Below are 18511 nucleotides of genomic sequence, written 5' to 3' on the forward strand. Positions count from 1 at the left end.
GTTTTCTTCCTTGTGATCATCTTTTGCAGTATGTTAGTGATAACATATACATTCAATGTCTTTTTTATTGTGAGCATTATTTTTTTGTTTATTTGTTTCAGTGGTTTCAGTGCACCATTTTATCATTCTTGGCTGGGATGTTGTGCTTCATATATTCATTGTTCTTGCCTCATAAGCACCCCACGTTTAAGGAGATTGCTGGACCCTGGCAGAGTTCTGAACTGTCATGGTTGTATTGTTCTACATTAAGCATTAGCTGTATAACTGCAGCCCTAGCTGCATTAATTCCAAACAGTTAAAGGTTCACGCATTTTAAAATGTGTTGTGCTAGAAATAACCACATGAACTACATGAATACAGAGAAAAATTATTTGTACATATCTTCCTGCCCAGTACAGTAAAGAAACCATGATATCCAGTGTGACCAGTTTATTCAACATTCAAGCAAACAGTAACAAATATAGCCGAACTTCATCAAAACACAACATTATGCACAGTTCACAATTAAGGGCAGTGTTGGAACTATTTACCACTACGTTAAAATAGAAGCGTTACAACAACCTGTCACTGTAACACCCCATGCCAACCTGAGGAACATGCCATCACCCACTCCTATTTGTACCTTAAACCATTCCCCAAAGAAAGGGGAGAATTGAGGGGGTCTCCTTCCAAAACCCCTCAAAAAATACCCACCAGCCTGTCCATTACAGGCTGTTCCCCCTTTCTTCCTTCAGTAATCTAACTTAAGCCTTGCAGCATGTCTTTTACCAACATAGGAATACTCACGTTACACAGATAGAGATCAACATTAGTCAAATGTACCCCACTGGCTCTAAACCATGTAGGGTCCCTGTTTACAAACTCCCATTGACACAAAACCCAGATATGTTGCAAAGTTACTAAATCTCTTACTGTCTGAACTAACAACCTTTGTTTGGCACCACACCCTAAATGAATAAGCACTAACTTGGCATTACCCTCATATAAATATATGCATTATGTTTACCAGCCAACTGATGCCACCACACCAAATCACATCCCATGTCAATGGGTCAACCATAACATCCTGCCATGAAGAGGTATCATTGACAGTTTTGCTGCCCTGTAAACAAAGGAATGTATGATAATTACAGTCTTGCTGCAGCCTGGAAAACAATCAAAATAGAATATTAAACATACTATCTAAACTTATCTGTCATAAGATAAAAATTAATCATAAACCCATCTCCCCATTCTCTTAATCACTTCAATCAAGCTACCCTCTACTGACAAATCTGATGCCCTCCCTATCTGAAAAGAATTTTTCAAAATAATGGCCTACCTTTGTGCTTTGATTGACCCCCCTGATTTATTCAAACTTGACCATAACACAGCCCACTTTACAGGACACAACACTTCCAGATTTGCACATAACAATACCTGCTGTCCTTGTCCTCCCTGATCCATCTTAGGCCTATGCAACAAAACCACAACGGCCACCTGTGTAATGCAAACATCACACAAATACATGTTACCCAACAATTCGCTAACTTATATATACAATGCAAAGAGCACAGACCACAGCACACAGTCTCATTGAATGGGAGCAACCACTCAAAAACCCACCAAGAGTACTCTCAACAGCAACTTGCCTCACAGATGCCTTCTATCAAAACCATCTAACTTCCTCCTCCAACAACCCTTCAACATCTGCAACACTCTCCAATGATTCTTAACATCATACAAACCCACCAGTCTTGACACAGAACAAACAGGTGCCATGTGTACCTTAACCATATGTACTCCTTCTCCCAGTCCCCAAGTATAAACCAAATACTGGTACACTAACCTTATAGACCATCTCCTCTGGTCATTATGGAGTTGTTGCCTAAAAAGATAAAAGCAGAGACAGCTGAGATATAAACCCTTTTCATAGACCTGGACCAGGACTGTGACATTAATCATCCTGCTACATCCTCCCAATCTTCTACACATCATCTGGAACTGCCACTGACTGTTTTACTGCATTTGGAGCTAGCAGATGAAACCTGTTGAGCTGAAAATGAGGAGGGTATCAGTCAAAATATTTAATTTACCTGGCAGACGTCTAGCTGAAAATTACACGTTAATCTTCAGCAAAACTAACTTCCACAATATTGGTACCAAAACAGACCTTGCCATCTTCCCAACCAGCACCTCCACTACTGCCTCATTATTGAAATGAAATACAATTTTCTTAATCCTCAGCTCCTCTTGGCATGGTATCACAGCTCCAAAAATTGACATCATCTGTAAAAAATTCATCCCTTTCTTCCATTCCACTGGCCATAATCCCAGCCAATCAACCGTAAATCATTGCTCTTTAAAAATAAAATTGCTGCCATTGTAAACAACTGTAGCCCCTGTGATGATACCCCATCATCCTGCCTGAAAGGTATACTATTGAAATCCTCAAGAAAGTGTAACTAGAAGAATTCTGTTTAACCATTCTTGTTACATGTACCCAGTGATGCTTACTACACTCCAGTCTCAACAAATTATTCACTGATCTGTTGAATGCCCTGCCCAGTCCAACTGTTCTACACTCAAAATTTAGCAAACCCAGCAGTTCCATAACCTCTCTCACCCTTAACTTACCTTCTTTGCAAAACAACTAAAACTCTCTTTCTCTGTTTGCTAACTTTATCCAAAGGCAAAGAAAACAAAGTTTGTACCACATCAACTTCTAATCCCCAAAACTTTAACCTTTTATATAGTCCTTCTACCTTGTCATCAGCTAACAGCACCCCTACATCTCTGTAAAACTCAATAAATGCCTGCTTAGGTTCACTAGCTTCCTGCTTACATTCCCCATCCAACAACAAATTATCTAAATAATGCACCACACACTACCTAGGGGACCATTTTTGCCACATCCACTGCAGAGCCATGCTAAATTTCTCAAGTGCAGTACAGGCTACTAATATCCCATCATTATTGATTTATCAAAATAATTGGATTGGACACTCTAAATTGGCCCTAGGATTGATTTATCAAAATAATACTTGTCTGCCAGACACATACTCTACAATGGCCAATCAGCTTCCTTAAATGGTAACAAACAAAAGCCACCTCAATACCTAACTTGACTAATCATTGTTCTACAAAACACTGAATGATGTGAACTGCAAAATCCAATGATACATACTCCATGTTTGCATCCCTGCTGTCAATGTGATCATTAACAGATCCACCCTCAGGAAGGTCAAGTGGTAAATTAATCAAAGTACACTTTCACTCTTCTTGGACACCAACCCTAGAGAGGAAATATGAAATTGATTACATGGTGGAACCTCAAAAGGACCCAAAATCCTACCTGCTTCCAATTCCGTCAGAAGCAAAACAGTAGCCACTTTCTCCCTGACACTGACTGATTTCAAATTCTTTGGAATCTCTTGACTACCTACAACTAATGATGTTATTCCAACATCTGCTGTAAAATGCAAGATTAGTTCCTGTTTGTGATATTCTCCAAACAAAGCAGAAAGCACCCCAACATTAATGGGAGAATACATACGGTGATCTCCCTGGTTGCCTTTGAAAAGAAAACTGACTGCTAACTCCTCAAAAATTCCCCCAACCTCAAATAGTACCTGCCCCTGCTAATATAGGATTGCCATTGTCTAACTGCCCTACAGCCTCTAAAATGTCCTAATACCATATGCCATTGCTCCATGAAAACTGAACAAGTATGGACAAAATGGCAATTTGGCCACAGACATTCAATAACATTGAAAAAAACAACTACCAGCTTTATACTCATTCTCACCAACTCTAGATTGCACTTCACCCTCCCTTATCCACCATGGTGCCAGCATTTCTTGAGTCCCATTTAAGGCTCTCTCTGCTTTCAATTCCTAAAATGCTGGCCATACCATAACCACGGATTGCCCACCCCCAATTGTTGTGCTTCTCTAATCATGATAAAATAAGCCAACAACTGCAAACCATGTGATGCATCCTTCTCCAAGATAACTGCCATAAAATAAACAAAACCAAGGACCCAATTATACCAAGTTCTGCCTCTGCAACTTCCTAGCTTTTTTTTTCACAAACACTACTAAAGCCGCTTCCAACCCCTTAGTCCAAGCAGCTTTAGCCTCAGACAAATGCTGTGTACCATCTGCATCAATCAATTCAAAGATATCTCCATATTCTCCTTACTAAATCATTTACCTAACTGCGAAAAGGGATATGTGGTGTTAAAAACAAAGCTGTCTCTTTAGGCAACAAAGACTGAACTCCCATACGTTTGGGAGGCAAAGTCTGAGAAGGTGTAACATTGAGACTCAGTGTCTCCTACGACACCACTAACTGATCCTACAGTGGGCAACCCTCATCCACTTTTGACTCTTGATCCTCAAACAACCTTTCCTCACATCAGCTGTCCCTACCCCTGACCCTAACAACTCCTACAACTTTGCACTGTCTCCATCACTCAGCTCCTGCAAAACCCTGACAACCTGACCTCTAAATCATTTCTTGCCTTCTCTAAACCCATGACCTCAGGGGTACACTGATTACCTGAAAACCTCTAAGGATCACTTGTGGCTTAGCCCAGTTCCTGTGAATGTGGTCTTGTACACTCTCTCCTGGATGACTTATGGGCTCCCAATGGACCATCTGCTTTCATCTTTCTCTGACATTTGCACCCCTGTTCATCATCAAGTTGTTGTCCCTTGATACACCCTTGCTAAGAGTGTTTGGCTGTTGCTACCTTCTGGAACAATTCCTCAGCTTGGACTACTATGTTGGTCCAATGAGCCTTTAATGTACTAACATCAACTATCCAGCAAGACACCAAAAATACATTAAAGCATTATTTATGAGAAACCGTCTTGTTAAACCTCCTTATCTATAGATATATATATCTACAGATATAGCTATCTTTATCTATCTATCTATCTATCTATCTATCTATAAACAAAACACAGTAATGCAATTTCCTGGCTACCCTACTTAAAACTTGACCCCCATTAAATTGGATTGCCAATATCTGCTCCAATATTCACTGAAAAAAAAAAAAAATATATATATATATATATATATATATATATATATATATATATATATATATATTTTTTTTTTTTTTATTTATTTTTTTAAATGCAATCAGAAAAGACTACTTGATTAGGAAGAGTCATTAAACTGAACAATAAGAATGCTGAACCAACCCAACACCCATTACAACCACAGACACAAGGGAAGCAAATCTGGCTATAATAGCCAAATAGCAGAGAAACTTCAATTCCAGGAAACCACTAGCTTCAACATCAAGCAGATAAAAAGCCTGGCATACAGATACAAACTCTAATTCAAAATAACTACTTAAATATCCCCCCCACTAAAATGTTGACCCACAATACTAATAAATATATCGCCAAAAGCTAGTTCCCACACAAAACTATGAATCAACTGCCATCACATTATTACTTTATCCATTTGGTAAGTAGTAAATTACTTATTAATACCTTCCCACCCCAGGCAAACCCCCTTACTACCTCACTGATATAGAGAAAATCTACCTGAACCACCAACTCTGGTCACTTGGGCATAGGCAGATAGAACTAATGAATATATTCTAAAAACCCACACCAAAGAGACACGTCCTCTTCCTATATAGTCTTATATAATCTCCCTTCCCTTGCTTAATCACTTCCTTACATCTCATTGCATCTCATTGCCTTATCTCCTCCAAACCTTACAACCCAACCCCTAATATTCTTTAACCCTTTAATTTCTACACTAAACAACCTAATAGCACCAGCAGGTTAATCTGTACAAATAGGTCTTATTTTAGCAAACTAAATTTTCAAAAATGCAAGCATTACAACCATTATACATGTTTTGATAACTGTTCTGGGATGGATTTCCTTAAAGCCTGCCAATTTAACATGTTTTTGCCATCTGTGTTGCTGGCAGTCATCTTGTGTTGATAGGGACTTATCTTTTCTGCTTGTGAGAGTAGCAGGGCTGAAGAAAAAGGAAAATGAATCCAGGGCTGCCTGGACCTTGTCTGGCACAAGCTGATTGGTTAAGAAAGCAGAGGCTAGCAGGATTGTCTACATTTCTGTGTTACTAGATTCTTCTTTTTTTTTGTGGTATTTAAACCCCACAGTTGAGCTCATTCAGGCTTGTTTGAACCAGGTACTGAGGTGCATCATCTCTGGGATATTTTACAAAATTCCTGAGGCTCCAAGACCAATCTGTTTTTTTCATTTATTTTATTGCACTTGTACTTGCCTATTGTTTTTATCAGTGCCTTATAGCTAATTTATCATATTTGTACTGTTTTAAAACAATTTACTCATTAACTGCATTTCATTACTGTTTAACTGTATTTCATTGTTGTTTACTGCATTTCATTACTATTTAACTGTATTTTTCATATTGTGAGTTCTGTTTTTTTTTGTCTGTAAGTGGTTAATCTGTGATTTTCTGTAAGTTTTACTGTGATTTTAACCCTTGAATTGAGTAGCATAGTCTGGATACAAGTTTGGTGCATCCAAAGCTGTTTGTTTTTGCCTTCTGTGTTTCTGACAGCCATTTTGTATTTGCCTTCTGTGTTTCTGGCAGCCATCTTGTGTTGGTAGGGGTAGAGGCCTTTCTTCTCTGCTAATGAGAGTAGCAGGGCTGTCTGGACCTTGTCTGGCACAATCTGATTAGTAAAGGAAGCAGGGGCTAGCAGAATTGGCTAGATTTATGTGTTACTAGAATCTTCTATTTTTTGTGGTATTTAAACCCTGTGTATGAAGTAGTTTGGGCTTGTTTACAACTGCACTATTTTTAACCCATTGTGAGGTATTTCAGCTTCAAATTTTCCCTTAGTAGCACTTGTGTGATCATCTAATAGTACTCATGTTAGACCTTCCACCCTTTACCCCCTTAGCTCTCTCTGGCCTCTCTCCCTCAGATTCTGACAAATATTGATGGACAATTTCCTACAGTTTCTCCTGCCAGTGTGGTTGATATGGGCATCCTGAGACAGTGTAGCAACTGCCTCATGTAGATAGGTTCATAGGTTGGTACTAGGCTATCGGGCCTAGGACTTATACAAGCCTAGCCATAACAATTCCCTGGATATTTCTTCCCACAATATTTACTTCCCTGGACACCTGTCTAGCAGGGCAATTGGCATGATCCCTGGGGTGAATTTCTTATCTCCCATCCAGTTATCAATGTTCCTTTTGAAGAGGGCCAAGGAGGCACTCTGCTTGACATCTATGGGCAGTCTATTCCAGAGTATGGGGAGTCTCTGGGTCAGGAACCTATCCCTCCAGCATGTTTTGTTCATTGTGATGATAAGGTTTAGATCCCTGGAGCATGTGGCTCTGAGGGATTGGGATTTCTTTAAGTGGAGCATGTCCAACAGCTCAGGGTTTGACATGGCCTTGTATGTTAAGCAGAGATCGCCTCTGAGTAGACGATATGCCACAGAGTATAACTGGAGTTTTTTTTAGATGGTCAGCATATGGCATCTGCTTTAGGCCTGTGATTCTTTTAGTGAGGTATTTCTGCGGCCTTTCCAGCTGTTGCAGATGTCTTGTGAGGTACATACCAAATGGGGCATTATACTCTATAATGGGTCTAATGAGGGATGAGTACAGTGGGACAATAACATCCTTTTTCCTGGATGAAAAGCCCTTAGTGTTGAGATGTGCCACATAGAAGGATTTCCTGACTGTTGTGGGGATGTGGTTATCGAAGGTGAGACCACTGTCCACCTGTGTCCCTAAGTCTCTCATCACAATTTTGGTGTTTAGTCTACTGCCACCTATGTGGCAATTCATGGGTACATGTTTTTTCTCAAAGGGGATAACTATACATTTCTTGGCATTAAGCTTGAGCCCATCGCTCTGGCACCAAGCATCTGTTTCTGTAAGGCCCATTTGTAGAATATCCACATCATTTGGGGATTCAATAATGGCTCCCTGTTTGCAGTCATCTGTGAACTTTGTAAGCCAGAGTCCCTTAGTGTTGTCCTGTACTTCAGAGAAGTAGATGCCAAACAAGAGCGGTCCCAGGACTGAACCCTGAGGTATTCCACTTGTCACTTGTCTGGAGCTGGATTTGGAGTTAGCTACTTTTATAGTCTGGGTTCTGTCAGTAAGCCAGTTGGCAACCCATCGAGTGACATAGGGATTTATGCCCAGCTTAGTAAGTTTATTTATGATTCCAGAGTGGGGGATGGTATCAAAGATAGGCTGTGTGGACTGCCTTACCCTCGTCCACAGTGCTGGAGACTGATTAGAAAAAGTTAATCAGGTTCAGGAGACAGGATCGGCCCATTCATGAACCCAAACTGGGTGGGGTCCAGTGTTTGAAGATTGCCAATGTCTTTCTTTATATGTTCCATGATAATGCGATCCATGCCCTTTAAGATCAGGCTCATCAGACTTATGGGACGGTAGTTCCCGGGATCCAAAGTTGATCCCCCTTGTGGAGTGGGCTAACTGTAGCTGTGTGCCACTCAGTGGGCACAAAGCCTGAGTTGAGGCTATGATGAAACATGACACTTAGGTGAGGTGGCAGTTCATTTTGTAGTTCATGTAGTACACAGCCCAGGATGTCATCTGGTCCCATGGATACTGTATTCTTAGCTTTGGAGAGTGTGGGTTCTACCTGTGCAGCTGTGATTACTGGACTTTGGCAATCTTTTGGTATTGAGATGGGCCCTTTAGGGGGTGAGAGGGGGGGTGAAGTTGGCACTAAATCGATCTGCCAGGATATTGCCAATATCTTTGGGATCAGTATATTTAATGCCATTCTGTTGTAGCTCAGAGCAGATCTGAGCATTGCCATTTAGATTCTTGACATAACTATAGAATGCCTTGTGGTTGTCTTTGGAATCTTTGGCAATTTTATTTTCGTAACTAGATTTGGAGGATTTTATGAGAGATCTCAGCTTCTTACTGAGGCTGGTAAGGGAGTTTTTTGCATCCTGGGATTTTCCTCTTTTCTGCAATAGTTTCTTCCTTCTGTTGTATAGTTTGTTTATGGCAGGGGACCACCAGATTGGCTTCTTTTATTTGGAGGAGAGCATCTTGGTTCTATTTGGGATGGCACAATTTATGCACGAGTGGATGTGCTCTTACAGTGCCTTAGTGTAGGATTCAGCAGTCAAACTTTCAGATCCCATCTGCATGGGTGTCATGAAGTTTGTCACTTCTGACTTGAGTAACGTGAAGTTGGCTTTGGAGAAGTTTTTTCGGAGGTTTCCTTACTGGGGGGGTGAGTGTGGGATGTGGATGTTAAGGGTGATTTGCTTATGGTCAGACCTGACCAATGAGGGGGTGACCACTGGTGTGGAGCATCTATCTCCCATGTTGGTAATGACCAGGTCTAGGATATTGGAGACCCTGTTGGGACAATGGATTAGTTGATCCAGGGCATTGGAATTTATGAATTCCAAGAACCTTTGGGAAAGGAAGTTGGTACCTGAGTAGTTTTCCCAGTTAATGGCAGGGTAGTTAAAATTACCCAGCATTAAGGTGTTTGGTTGTATCTTAATATTTTCCAGCATGTTTAGAAAGGTGTAGTGAGAATCTTGTGGCATGGTGGGTGATCTGTAGCAAGCTACAATATGGATTGCAGTCTTACCTTGTGATAGTTGCACCTGGAGAATTTCAGATGCATTGTGTTGGGCAATTAGCCTGGAGGTGTAAATATCCTTGGTGAATATGGACACTTCTCCACATTTAGTGTTTCAGTCTTGGTTTGGTGGCTGAAAAGTGTGGTAAGAGTTGTAGCCTGGTATTGCAGGGGTGCTCTCTGGAGCCTTGAACCAGGTCTCAGTTACTGCACAGATATCGATGTTCTCCATTTTTAGGAGTGCCTCGAGAAAGTGCTTTTTGAGGTTTAGACTTCTAGAATTGAGTAGCATTACCTTCAGATTTTGCATGCTTGTATCTGTTACTGTGGTGGTTTTGTCCTTTGAACCTTGCCTAAAAAGGCACTATTGGGGTGGCAAGAGCTTTAGCCAGTAACCTGAATCCCAGGGGTGACAAGTGCAGACCATCTCTGGCAAAGCATCATGGTTTGTCAATCATGTCTTCTCAGGCAGGCAGATACTGGATCCCCTTTGAATGACACCAGAAGCTTAGCCAATTGTTGAAGTCAATCATTTTGACCTTATACTGTGGTATCATTCTGGGCGAAGGCAGGATGCGACTCAGGGCTAGGGTCATACCTGCCTGGGCCACATGATCTGAGAGCTCTTCCATGTCTCTTTTCATGTAGTCCAGGGAGGTACGTCTCAAGTCATTCACTCCAACATGGACAATGACACAGTCGTATTTGTACTTGTTGTGGAGTGACCTGAGTGTATGCGTTATGTGGCAGATCCCGGCACCCAACAGGCAGCTGACTGTAATTTTCCCCTTATTCATCCTGGTGAGTGGGATATCAGTGTGCCTGACTTTAGAGTCACCTATGACTAAAGTGTTGGGTACATTGTCTTACCTTAGGGGCTGTTGTTGGGTGGAACTCTGGTGTTGTGAGCTATGTGTCACCTTGGTTGTGACTGGTGTTTGTTTGCGTTTCAGCTTCAGAAGTCCTTGTTGCTTGGGCAGGTTAATGTTAAGGGCCTCTGCATATGTGGGTTTAGTGTTGCTATGTGTGAGTGTTGATGGTGTGGGTTTTGAAGGGCTATGTGTTTCTTGAGGTGTAGTGCAGGTGTTAACCTTCTCCTCTTGACTGCCTAGCACAATCTTGGCTGGAGGCTTTGCTTCCAGTTTGGCTATGTAAGTGCATCTCTCACAGGTTGTAGTGTCTGTGTACATGAGGCAGCTGCCGCATTGCCCCAGTATGCCAGATTCACCAGGTGGACAGGAGAAATTACGGGAAGCTGACCCTTGGACATGCCTGTTTATGTGCTTTTTTTGTAAAGTACAAGAGCTGTTTTCCCTTAACTTTGCAAGGTACTTTGCAATTATAGGCTGTTTAGTGCCTACGATTAATGTCTCCTTATCTCCAAGGAGAGTTGAGTGCTTGTATCAGTTTCAGGCTTCCTAGTGCTTTCCAGCAGGTTGTAGAGCAAGTACTAGTCACAGGGGTCCAGATTTTAGTGCTACTACTGAGAAACCAGCTAGTTCTAAGGGAAAATTTGAAGAGCAGACTTTCTGGCACCTGAAATAGTTTAACCATAGCCCAGCGGTGCTGCACAATGCAAAAAATGCACAAACACACGCGTTCTTAAGCCAGAAAGTTAAAAGGGATAGAAATCAGCCCAAAAAGGCTAATAAAATTACAATTTCAGAGCTGGAAACTACTCCTCTAGTGTTAGATGGGCAGTACAATGTTCACCACTCCCACTGGTAAGCAGTAGGACTTCCCCCTACCACAGCAAGGTCTGGATAGCTCTGAACAGAGAAAATAAAGTCCTGGACAACCCTCTACTACTACTACTACCTAGAAACATAATTTGTGAGAGATGCAATTACATTAAGAATGTAGAGTCTATGCTCTCTTCCTCACAAGTCAGTATTTCTGGCACTGAGAAAGATGTCAATGCAAACGCCACACCTGAAACACCACCCACACCTACACAACACACACCCACACGTGTGGAGGTCCTCAACAAAAACATACCCAAACAAAAGAGACCTCTGAGGCAAAAACTCACATGAACTCCACAGCCCACCACACCACACACCACACATAGTCCACACACCTGTGTCTCACAGCCACTAAGGCCTAACCATAAACCCAATATATTAGTCATAGGAGACTCCATTGTGAGACACACGGATGTAACCCTCATCAGGCTGCATAAGGAGAAAGTCACAGTTAGTTGTTTGTCAGGTGCCAGAATCTGCCATATCACACATGCACTCAAGTCTCTCAACAACAGGTACTGTTATGACTCTGTCATAGTCCATGTTGGCATGAATGACTTGAAACCTACTTCCCTGGACTATATGAAGAGAGATATGATCGAGCTCAATGAATATGTGTCCCAGACAGGTATGTACCTAGCCTTAAGCAGCATTCTACCATCACCCAGAATGATGCCTCAATACAAACAGAAATTGATTGACTTTAACAATTGGCTTAGTTTCTGGTATCATTCCAAGGGGGATCCAGTACCTGACAGCCTGGGAAGATATGATCGACAGACCACAATGCTTTGCCAGAGAGAGCCTGCATCTGTCTCCCTTGGGCTTCAGGCTTCTGGCAAAGGCTTTTGCCTCCCCCATAGTGCCTTTTTTAGGCAATGCCATGAGGTCAAAACTACCAACATGAAAATTTCATCAAAACGCAAATTAGGTCATAGTGCCAAATGCTAGGAGTCTAAACATAAGACTACACTCATTGCAAGCATTCTTAACCCTGAAAGATGGTGACATTTGTGCAAGTCACAGAAACCAGGTTCAAAGCTGCAGAGAGCACCCCAGCCATACCAGGTTACTCATCCTATCATACATTCAGACCCCGAACCATGGACAGCAAAGCAAATATATACTAAAGACATACACACCTCAGGCTGGTCAAACAGTATGATACACAGGCGACACTCCAGGTGCAGTTAACCATTGACAAGCCCCCTATTTAAATCATAGCTAGCTATCTGGACCTGTTTAAATCTATTGAGTTTCAACCCTTTACTCTGATCCTGGGCGACTTTAACTATCCAACCATAGATTGGAAGAACTATTCATGGCAAAACCCAAATGCCCAGAGATTCCTTGATTTCATGGATGCAAATGCATTGGACCAGCTGGTTGACACCCCTACAAGAGGTGATAATATCTTTGACTTAGTATTAGCCAACTTGAGTGACAACTGCAGCATCCCTGCAGTGTCATCCTCCCTGGTAAGAGACGACCACAAAGTGGTCACTTTCAAAGTCACCATCTCTCCCAGCCCCCCCTAGCTAGGGTCAAACAAAAAAACTTCTACAAAGCCAATTACAGCCTCCTGATGGAAGGTATAAACAGCTTCACAGCCCCCTCCCCCTCCAGAGGAACTGGCACAAATGTCCACACCTACACCAAAGTGCTATATGAGCATTTATATAGCTGCATGGAATCAGGAATACCCGACAGAAAAAATCCTCCTCCTCAAGGAAGAGTAAACTTGTCTGGTGGACATCTACAATAAATAAACTGTATAATAAAAGGAAAAAAATTGCTGTCCAGGGACAAGAAGGAGCAGGTGCCTAATTGGAAGCACTCTCTCCTTAGCCTGAACAAGCAAATACGAGCACTAGTGAAATCCTCCAAAGCAAACTTCAAGTCCAAACTGGCCACAACTACTTAAGACAACCATACGGCTTTCTAAACATATGCCTGCAATCTCAAAAGAAGCATTCAGAGCTGTTCAGAACTGGTGGTCAAGGGCACCGCATACACAAATGCCATAGATATAGCCAACCTGCTGGCAGACAGGTTCAACTTCACCCCTCTGTCCCCCCATCAGTAAATCAGTACATCCCCTGCACCTGCCACCCTTCCCTTAGCTCCAGGGAGCAAATCATCACTGCCCTCTCAAAGGCAAAAAATACAGCCTCCATGAGACCAGATAACATCCCAGGCTGCATCCTACATGGACACAGGCAGGAACTTGCAGCACCATTAGGCACCCTATTCAACCAAAACTTGAGTACCAGCTTCATCCCAGCTGAGGGGAGGACAGCCACTGTCATCCCTTTGCACAAAGGTGGAGCATCCACCAATCCAGGAAATCACAGACCCATCAGCCTAACTAGCCTGATCTGCAAGGCCATAGAATGGATTATCATGGACCTCATTAACAAGGACATTGGCAACCTCCAAACACTTGAGCCACACAGTCTGATTTCATCAAAGGGAGGTCATGCCTGTTAAACTTGGTCAACTTGTTTGAGACAGTCACCAAAGTCATGGACGAGGGGAAGTCGGTGCACACCACCTACACTAACCTGGCCAAAGCCTTCAATACTATTCCCCATTGAGGGATAATAGATAAACTCTCTCAACTAGGCATCAATCCATATGTTACCAGATGGGTAGCAAACTGGCTCACTGATAGAACCCACCCAGGCAAAATAGGGGAAGCCACCTCAATCAGTAGACCCATAACGAGCGGTGTACCCCAAGGATTGGTCATGCAGCCTCTGTTGTTTGGGATATAATTTTCTGAGTTGCAGGCCAAAATCACTGGGCTATGGCTGACCAAGTTTGTAGGTGACTGCAAGCTGGATGGTGTCATCAATTCCCCTAGTGATGTGGACATCTTCCAAGAGGGTCTCACCCAAACAAATGACTGATGCCAGAAACATGGCCTCAAACTGAATGCCAAAAAATGCATCATCTTCCCCTTTGGGGAGACCGATGTCGCCACAAATTATCACATTGATAACAAGGTCCTACACATGTAATCAGTTGTGAGGGACTTGAGCATCCAGGTGTGATAGCAACCTGACTTTTGGCCACCATATTGCCTCTGTTGTATGGAAGGCTTTCTACATGGCCCATCTCATTAGGAAGGGTATCTCATCCAGGGACAAGGAGGTCATAACATCCCTATATTCTTCCTTTATAAGACCCATTATTGAGTACAACTCCTCTTTCGGCACGTACCTCACAAAGTACATGCAGCAGTTGGAGAGACCACTGAGGTTCCTCACCAGGAGAATCCAAGGCCTCAAACATCTTCCCTACACAGATAGGCTAAAACCCTGATGCTCTACTCAGTCTCATACAGACTCCTCAGAGGTGAGCTCTGTCTGGCAACCAAAGCAATCTCAGATCCCACCTTGATGTGACTGCTGCATATCCGCAAGTCAAGCTCCACTCGAGTGACCTGCACGTGCGACCTCAACCTGGTCTGTGACATCAGTAGGACTTGTTGGTGGGCCAGATTTGTGTCCCAGAGACTCCCCTTTCAATGGAAGAGACTCCCCCTCCATGTCAAGCGGAGTACCTCATTATCCATTTTAAGAGCAACTTAGATAACTGGATGGGCAACAGATAATACACCCCTGGGATTCCACCTTTGTCCCTGCTGGGCAGGGGCATCAAGTGCTGACTTGTCAGAACATGGGCTAAATTCTAAGAGCCAATAGACTAGTAACTACCTATGATCCTATGATCTTTTGACCTGGAAATGGTAAATCCTTTCTGGAATTCAGTACAATCTGTAATATTCACTAATACTAAACTTCTGTTATGTCTGTATTCTTCTCACAACTATATTGTTGCATTTGTCATCTTAGTGCAAGTGCCCATGGCTATGGCTGTAAAGGGATGGTATTTATCAATGCACTCACTGTATTAATTAATTTAATTAATTAGTAAGTTAGCTAGTTAACTAAAATAAATTAGAAGTCTCATACTAGTAAACCATGGTCAGTATCATGGCCTTTTTTATGCTAGGACTGTGTTGATTTTTTTTCTTGATCTAACAGGAGTCGCATCATTGTCTCAGAGCACAGCATACTAAATCAGACGAGCATATTTAAACTACAGTTCATTCTGTCAGGTTGGTTATACTGACTAACTCGATGTCTTGACATCTTGTATTTCCACTAATCCTACATCAGTTTGTGTGAGAGAAGTATTTTCTTTATCTGTATTTGAATGAATGAAATACTGCAGTCATTAAGAAATCTTTATACAGTAATTAATCACCAAAATGGTTTCAATTAGCACGCATAAGGTTGCTCTTTTTCATAATGTCTTAATCAGATGGAAAGTAGAAAAGCAATAAAAGGGAAATAACAATGCCATTTGTATTGCATTATGTAATGACAGTCAAAGCCTTAATTCCTAGTGCCTGAGTCATAAATGAGCAAAGGTGCTAAACAACATCACAATTATATACACAGGAGAGTGTGACTAATGTATTTTAAAAATGATGATATAACTTTTACCATGGCTATGTTATCCATATTACTGCACTGCTTACACAAAAAGAAGCATCCTCCTGTCGTATATAACTGCAGCTGTAATTCATGCAACACAGTCCTTATAAACATGCTCTAACAAGCAATGATTATTCCTTGAAATGCACACAGAAATGTTAGTGATTATCAGCCAAACTATTCCAACATTCATTTCCTAAACTCTTTCATTCAAATGTCATGTTGTTTACTTCCATGGTGGTATTACAAAATGTAGCTTTTACATATTTAAAGTAAGATTAGGGAGAGTTGCAACACAAGTGTCATACGATTACACTCATGCAAATTATCTTTCAGCAGCGTCTTTAGAGATTTTTTCATATAACTCTCATGTTTTCTAACTTATATGGTCCTTTCATATGATTTCAATATATTCTCCTTTAGTTTGACACAATGGGTACTTAGAAAACATCATGGAATATCTCTACAAGGTGGAGGTGGGGGTCACTCCATCCCATCAGTCACGAGTGCGCAATGAAGATATTTCGAAGCAGTGTTATCTCCCATACCTTGTCACCACTTCAGAGTTACTGATACACAAAGCAGATTTCCATTGGCAATGTGTATCATCTCTAAATCTTACAGGGATGCAGTGACATCTAAAAGTACCAAGAAAGAAAAATTAAATAAAAGGTTCTCATGACTATCTAATGATCAGTGGTGTAATCACAACAGAGCCATGATTTTCAAATCTGTCACCTTCCCTTGCAGATCTCCTCAGCTGTGAGCTTCTAAAAGTTAGTGCACCTATGTGTGCGTGAATAAAGTACAGTCTACATTGGTGAGCTTCTAAAAGTTAGTGCACCTATGTGTGTGTGAATAAAGTACAGTCTACACTGGTAAAGTGTGTAATAGCTGGGAAATTCATTAGCAAACAAATATAAAAGCAAGGAATCTACTCCAACATGATTTTTGAGCCAGCATATTGTAGAGCGGGAATAATGTGACTGAACAGTAAAACTGTAGTGTTGTGCCATTGTGGTGGACACATGGTATAATGTTGGAGAATTGTAGGGTTATAAATACAAAATATATGTGCTTACTGTGCCAATGTGTTGTGTACAGTGCTGTATTAGAGGCTTTAAACACCTCTACTGTGCTAATGAGATAGTAGGATGTCATTATTTGTAAAGTCTGTGCAGAGGGTTTTATCAGAGATTTTAAATATTTATATTATCTTATGGATGTGTAGATTTACTTGTAAATATAAACTACTTATAGATAGGCTACTTCAGCAACTGTGTAAACAGCTCAGGGCACTTTGCATGCAAATTTATCACTTCACTGCAAAAACACTCTTCCAGGTATAACTACTGTTAGCAAATACTGAAGGAGTTTAAGTGGATGTGATAGGCTATGTACTTCATCTCTCTCTCTACTCCCTATCCATGTCATTTTTAACAGTAGCATTTACCTGCAACACTATGTACTATATTCAGCAATTATAACTTGTCATTTATGTATTATTTGTTTTGTAGAAACTATCCCTCTAAAAACAAAGCACTTTATCTGCCATTATTCATACTGTACTATATGAATCACCCAAGAAACTACAATGTGAGCAGAGACGTTGAACTGCTATCCTAGCCACAGATTTATTAATATAAAGTGTCTTTGTATGTAAAACCAGCAGTGCATTTTAATTATTAATTGTGTAATTCAGGAGTTTAAACTGTTGATCAGGTGTTGCATAAACTCCCCTATAGTGAGTTATAATCAGACTTGCCATTGTCTAAAAACTCCTGCAGGACATTGCGTCAAAAACAGTAATAGCACTGACCATCTTCTTTAAAATATTGGACTCCCAACGCTCCTTACTCTGCCACTGTATTATTCAGCTCTTTTACAGCTTGTCTAAGCCCGTTATAAAGACTAGTCTTATGTCTTTCTCCCCTCTGGAGAATTTATTTCACCTAGCAGCATAACCACTTACCTGGTGGTTTCCCTCTCAGAGTTAATTTCACAGATTATTTCTAAACCCACACAGCATCCTGCTTGAGTGGGTCCCACTCTTTTCACCCACACTGTGCTCAGGCACACTTCACTCTCTCACCTTATCCCCAGTTCCCAACCAGTTATCATTCTACCCAACAAAACACCAATCCTTCACCTACACACCACTCAGCTGTCCCACTCCTACACACACAATTAAACACTGCATTATTTCTTTTCCTTCTCTTCTCATTTCATACATTTCACTTCTCATCTTCCTTCCGTGCATGTCGCCAGACACAGTTTCCTAAATATTATCACCTTACTCTACCTCGAATGACACAAGACGGACAGCTTACTTGACAGACTTGTATTACACTTCTATATCTGTACTATATCTCATCCTTTCCCATACTTCAGCTTCACAAACTCACACAGATAGACATTCTTTACATTTTCTCTACCTTCCTCTGACACATACTCTTACTTTCTTAATATACTCATACAGTACTACCCATGTGAGTTGTTGACTATTACCTCCTGCCACCACATGAATACTCCACAGTTATCCTACTCTTCCTTTTCACTTACCTAACCAACCCCTGTCACAAGCACATTCAGGAACAAACACAGCTCCCCATCTTCTCACAGGACCTTGGGCTCAAACCCTCACTCACC

Source organism: Protopterus annectens, chromosome 5.part0 (genome assembly GCF_019279795.1).
Source record: "Protopterus annectens isolate FY-2018-M chromosome 5.part0, PAN1.0, whole genome shotgun sequence".
NCBI lineage: Eukaryota > Metazoa > Chordata > Ceratodontiformes > Protopteridae > Protopterus > Protopterus annectens.